Source organism: Thrips palmi, unplaced genomic scaffold (genome assembly GCF_012932325.1).
Source record: "Thrips palmi isolate BJ-2018 unplaced genomic scaffold, TpBJ-2018v1 HiC_scaffold_18, whole genome shotgun sequence".
Classification (NCBI taxonomy): domain Eukaryota; kingdom Metazoa; phylum Arthropoda; class Insecta; order Thysanoptera; family Thripidae; genus Thrips; species Thrips palmi.
Genome location: NW_023144627.1, coordinates 15,411,366 through 15,417,577, shown reverse-complemented (window position 1 = coordinate 15,417,577; position 6,212 = coordinate 15,411,366).

Here is a 6,212-nt window from a genome sequence, read left to right as displayed (position 1 = left end):
GAACGAGCAATCCATCGGTGGGGTCACACGTTCGGTTCGAGCCCCATTTAGCGACTCTGGAGCTCAAAACGCCTCCACCGGTCTTCTGGCCCACTGGAGTGCGCCGCGGTGGAAGTGTCCTCGTCCGCCGCCGAGACGACGAGACGTCATCGTCGAGCCGAAATGGAGACGATTACTGCCGTCGGGCAAACACTCTCGGGGGCCGTCGGGGACGTTGCGGTGGACGGGGCGGATCCAGGGGGTGGAGGGGAGGGGGGGAGGGGGGGGGAGGGGAGCAGCCAGCGGTGCGGCGAGCGTCCGTCCGCAGGTTGCGCACGGCACGGCCACGGCAAGGCAGCCTCCCCCTGCCCGCCCTGCCATTGTGCGTCCCGCAGCACCGCGCTGTTTTTTCTGCCCGCCCTCTCCATCGGCGCTCTTTCCCAGCCTCCCCCCTCCCCGCGAGGCGGCATGGCGGCGCTGGATTCGCCTTACAGTGGGGCCGGGATGCGTCCCCCGGGAGGCGTTAGTGCAGCGCCGTTTAGATAGGCAGCCCGCTGCAGCCGTGCGGGCGGCCTCGTCTCGGCCTCAGACGCACAGTGGGCCAGAAGACCGGTGGAGGCGGACAAAACTCCAGACGCGTTTTGAGCTCCAGAGTCGCTAAATGGGATTTGAACCGAACGTGTGACCCCACCAATGGATTGCTCTCTGGACGAGGAATCCATTGGTGGGGTCACACGTTCGGTTCGAGCCCCATTTAGCGACTCTGGAGCTCAAAACGCGTCTAGAGCTTTGACCGCCTCCACCGGTCTTCTGGCCCACTGTGAGGCGCGGCCTCGGCCACGGCCTCCACGGCCCGGAACGAGGCACGGGCCACGAGGTGCAGGGGCGGCCTCGTCGCCACTCCCAGCCACGCCCTACCAATTGCCCGGCCATCAGCCTCGGCCATCTCAGCCGAGTGGCTGTCTGTCTAGCCGCTCTGCGCGTCATGTGTTCGCCACACTGGGAAAACAAACAACAACAAAAACTTTCCAGGCGGGCCAGAGGCACGCGGCGGACTAATCTATGGACGAACCTCGCTGCGTGTTCTCACGGAGAATCTCGTTCTTATGCACATTTTTTGTCGTTATTGCGGAGCGTCTAAGAAAATAGTGAAGACGGATTGCAGTTGGCCCGCGGAGGAAAAAGGAAGAAAGAAAGAAAAAGGCGCGCAAGGAGAAAGTGCGGCCATTTCGCTCAGGAAAGGGAAGCGGCGGGGCCCTTTCACTTTTTAAAAACAATTTGTGTGCCTTTTTCCGGGACGGACGCGACGCCCTTGGCTGCTTGGCCGCCTTCGGCAGACTGATTTCGAAAGTTCGTTTCCGTCGCTCTGTCTCTCTCGCACTCGTGGGTCGTCCCGTGCAGGTGGGAGAGAGACAGAGCGACGGAAAGGACTCGAGTTCGGCACACTTCGGCCGGCTTCGCTGCTTCGTCGGGCCGCAATCTGGTTTGAAAAGTCGGCTCCCACAAAGACCCTCCTCGGCGGGGGCGGCGGGGCCGCCGGGGCCGCACAGTGGGCCAGAAGACCGGTGGAGGCGGACAAAACTCTAGGCGCGTTTTGAACTCCAGAGTCGCTAAACAGGCCTCGAACCAACCGCGTGACCCCACCAATGGACTGCTCTTCGAACGAGGAATCCATTGATGGGGTCACACGTTCGATTCGAGTCCCGTTTAGCGACTCTGGAGCTCAAAACGCGTCTGCAGTTTTGTCCGCCTCCGCCGGTCCTCTGGCCCACTGTGGGCCGCCGGGGTCGCCAGGCTTGACAAAAGACGCTTTCACGCCGAGTAATTGATTGACCTTAATTAAGACGGCGGGGCGACGGACAGAGGAAGGGGTGGGTGCTCCGTCTCTCTCGCACCCCCGCGGTGTGCCGCAACGGCCCGCGAGAGCGAGAGAGACGGAGCGCCGCTCGGATTCGGCCCGCCGACTGAGCAGCCAGCCCGCGACGTGTGCTGAAAGGGAAAGTTAAAGATGCCTTGAGCCAGGCAGGACTGAGGGTGGGAGGGAGAGAGAGAGGGAAAGGGGGGGGGGGAGTCGCAACGCTGTGCCGCTGCACTTAGACGGCATAGTCCTAGTTTGTCAAGTGGAAGTCAAACACTGCGTCCCGTCCCTCGACGGCGTCTCCGCCTACGGTCCTACGGGCCTCCGGTCCGGCAGCCGTACTCGGAGACCGGAACGACGGACTGGCAGACGGCTGGGGCTTTTACATTGGGCCGGCCGGCCGTCTGGCTGCCTGCCTGACTTTCTGACTTGCTGCCTGGCTGCCTCGGCGCCAAACCGACCAACGCCGACTCCATGAGGGACTCGTGCCGACTCCTTGACTTGTCGCCGGGACCACGTCAAGAAGTGCGCGAAGCGGAGACTTGGAAGAGACTTCGGACTCGGGGGCGGGCCCTGTCCAAGGAATGTGTTGTTGCGCAACCTGTTTTTCTGACAGCGCGCGTGTGTGTGTGTCATGTTTTGTGGACGCAGAGCGAGACGCAGTGGGTCTGCAGGGACGGCCCCAAGTTAAGCCCCTCGTCCGACACGGTCCTGACGTCCGGGGCGTCCCCCTCCCCCGCGCCACTCTCGGCATCTGTCTCAAGTCGGCGCGGCGGGAGCGGCAACTTGTGCAACAACTTTGGTCGCCGCGCTCGCGAGGCCCAAGGTCGCCAAGGTGCCGTTGAGTCGCTCGACCCGGTCGTTTTCCAGTGGGGGCGCTCCGACGCGCGTCGACGGGGGAACCGTTTTTACGGCCAAGTTTCCAGGGCGTCGTCGCCGCGCTCGTCTCCCCCGGCAGTGCGTCTTCTTCGTCATGTCCGGCCAGACCTAGACAATGGCCCAGACGCGTAAAGCTGCTCCAAGGCGGAGCGGCGGCGCGGCGGGCCGTTGCGGACGGGCCGAGTGGAGGCTGGGGGTTGGGTCGGCCCGTGCGCCCAGGTGGACACTGTGAATAGGATTGTTGTTTGCCGCTCTTTCGAAGTTCCTCGCTTCACAAAAGCAGCGCTCCGGGACTCACGCGAGGGGAAAGAGAGAGAGAGAGAGAGAGAGAGAGAGAGAGAGAGAGAGAGAGAGAGAGAGAGAGAGAGAGAGAGAGAGAGACGGCGGCCCTTTGAGCCCCTCGTCGTCGTGCCGGAACTCGGTGGACACGGTCAGCACGCGGGGGCGGCGCGTGGCCACGCCGTGCCGGCGGCCTCACCGCGGGGCGTGCTTGTCTGTGCGGCCGTCGCGGACCTGGCGGGGCCCCTTGTGGGGCGGCAGGGCCCCGGCAGGGCCTCGACTGGGCCTCGGCCCATTGGATGCGACACACTGAGCCCCCGTCGGGGCGGTGGCTGCGGGGCAGGGCGACCGCGAGGGCAGGGGAGGGGGCCCGCATATGTTCACTTGTCACTGCGGTTTACCACCCATGTCGAGGTAGACGCCACACACGCCCACACACGCACACACACACACACACAGACATGCACAGAGCGCGCGTGTAGGGTGCTAGCACGGTGTGGTGGCCGCGCGAGGTTATTTCGCCTCCAGAAGCTGGCCGCTGCCGCCCCGCCGCGACGTTATGACAATGGGGCCCATGTTGTACGTGAGCCCGCTTGGCGCGAATGGCGCACGCAGCGGCACGCTGCTGGCGTCAGCGGAGCAGTCGTCGCTCTGTCCCTCTCGCACCCCTACGGGACGCCCCATGGGAGCGAGACAGACAGAGACATCGGAATCAGTGTGCGGGCGCGGCAGGGAAGGCTTGCTGCTACACTGCGAGGAGAACGATCGCCGCGCCGCCGCGCCCTGATTTGAATTTAAATAGTTTAACCGCGGCTGCGGCTCGGCTGCCGCACCGCTGCTTAAACAGTCGTGTTTTGGGCCGACTTTAAGGAGCCACTGCGTCTGATCCGATGTGGTATTTCGTACTCCCTCAACGGGCATTTGGTCTTTGGACCTTCCTTTAGCATGCCTTTGTTGCGGAGAATGACTATCTGCCTTTGTTTAGGAGCAGTGTTGGCTCAAAGTTGATCAAAACCGACATTGAAGGCATTTTTGTCCGTTTTGATCAACTTTGAGCCAATACTGCTCCTAAACAAAGGCAGATAATCACTCTCCGCAACAAAGGCATGCTAAAGGAAGGTCCAAAGACCAAATGACCGTTGAGGGAGTACGAGATACCGCCTCGGATCAGACGCAGTGGCTTCTTAAACTCGGCCCAAAACACGATTTTTAAAGGCATTTTTGACCGTTTTGATGAACTTTGAGCCAATACTGCTCCCAAACTAAGGCGCATAATCGCACTCCGTAACAAAGGCATGCTAAAGGCGGGGTCCCGTCCGTGGGGTTGCGAAATTTTTCCTGGGATTCGCGGAAATATTTGGTTACAAATTTGTGGTCGCGAGTCGAAAAAGGTTGAGAACCGCTACTCTAGAGCTTTGGCCGCCTGCACCGGTCTTCTGGCCCACTGTGCGCCGTGGCCCAATTTGAGTGGAGCACTCAACGGAAAGGCTTTCAGCGGATTCGCTGCTCCGGTCGGCCGGCACACTGATTGCGCGCTGTCCCTCTCGCACCTGTGCGGGCCGCCCCACGAGTGCGAGAGAGACAGAGTGACGAAAGCACTTGCAGGTTGGGGGGCTGGCTCGGCCGCGCGCCGCAAAGTGTTTCTCTTTTTATTCAAAATAAACAGCAGCAGCAGCGCCGCTGTGAAAAAAGTTGGCAGTTTCCGCCTCGGCTTTTCCTTGGTAGTGCGCCTCCAATTATCCGCGTGAAACTACTGCTAGGCTGTCGTGGCGGAGGGCATGCTGCCCTCCTGTCTGTCTGTCTGTCAGTCTGTCTGTCTGCCTGTCTTTCTGTCTGTCTGTCGAGGCGAAGGAGCGCGACATCTGCCGCCGCCGAGCCGCGCCGCCGCGGCACTGTCACTGTCGAGCTGCAGACTGATTCCGAGAGTCGTTTTCATCGCTCTGTCTCTCTCGCTCCTACATGGCACGTCCCGTGAGTGCGAGAGAGACGGAGCGACGAAAGCGATTCCCGGACACAGTCCGCCGCAAGGGTGGGTGCCGCGCGCCCCGACCAGGGAGAAGTCCGCGAGGTCGACAAGTTTTACAAAACCTGCCCCAACTCCGCAACTTTGGGGCGCGCGTCGCGAACGTAGGAAACCCGCACCTGCCGAGGGAACCGGAGGCAGGAATTCCTTCACGTTTCGACAATCCGGAGGCATTTTCGCGGTTGGCGGACTACGTTGCCGCCGTGTGTGCGTCTGTCTGTCTGTCTGTCTGTCTGTCTGTCTGTCTGTCTGTCTGTCTGTCCGTCTGTTCACCAGCCGAACTGAAAGGCGTCGGTCTGGCACGGCACTGGAATTTTCCCCCTCTTTTTGGGGCCGAGCCAGTGGTCGCCGGCGAGGGCCTCCGAGCTACTCAAGTGGTTTATTCTCCTTGTTGCTCCTGGCCGCCCCGCCCCGCCCCGCCCCGCGTCCGCACTGCCCGGCTCCTTTCCCTCGGAATCACAAACGTCTGCTCGGTGCGCGCCGCGCGCATTCGTGCCTTTTTTCCCCACCCGTTTGTGTTTCCCTCTTTTTGCGGCTGCTTTATCCGCCCTGTCCGTCCCCACCCTTCCGCGTGCAATCTTGTTACTAAACGAGACGGACAGGCTGCAGCGTGAAAGGGGGGGGGGGAGAGGGGGGGGGTGAAAGATACAGATACGAGTCGCGCCACTGCAGCGCTATGCGTCTTGGGCGTCCGCAGTGCACTCGGCCCGCCGCCTCTGCAAGGCCGCAGAGCCCACTATCGCTCTCTGTCTCACTCGCACTCACGGCCGAGCTGGACTTCCCGGCAGGAATTATTTAGCTGCTCAGGTCAACACAACACTGCACGCGAACGATAGCCATGCATGCGCGCACAGCCCACCACGCCCATACCGACACACGTACACACAGGCGCACGCACAGGCGCATACACCCACACACACGTACATGTACACACACACACACACACACAGACGCGCACGGAGCTGGCATAATGGTCAAACAGTTCCACGGCGGGCTGCGCTGGGCTGCGCTGGGCTGCGCTGGGCTGCGCCATGGCTCCGCGCTCCACCCCGGTTGTTTGCCCTTCGGCCCTGCCCTGCCGTGCCGTGCCCTGCCCTGCCGGTCCGCGGTCCGTACCGGTCCGGCCTCAAGGCCCCCCCCCCCCCATTTTGCCCGGGACCACTGACCCACCTAACTGCCCGTGGACTATGTGGA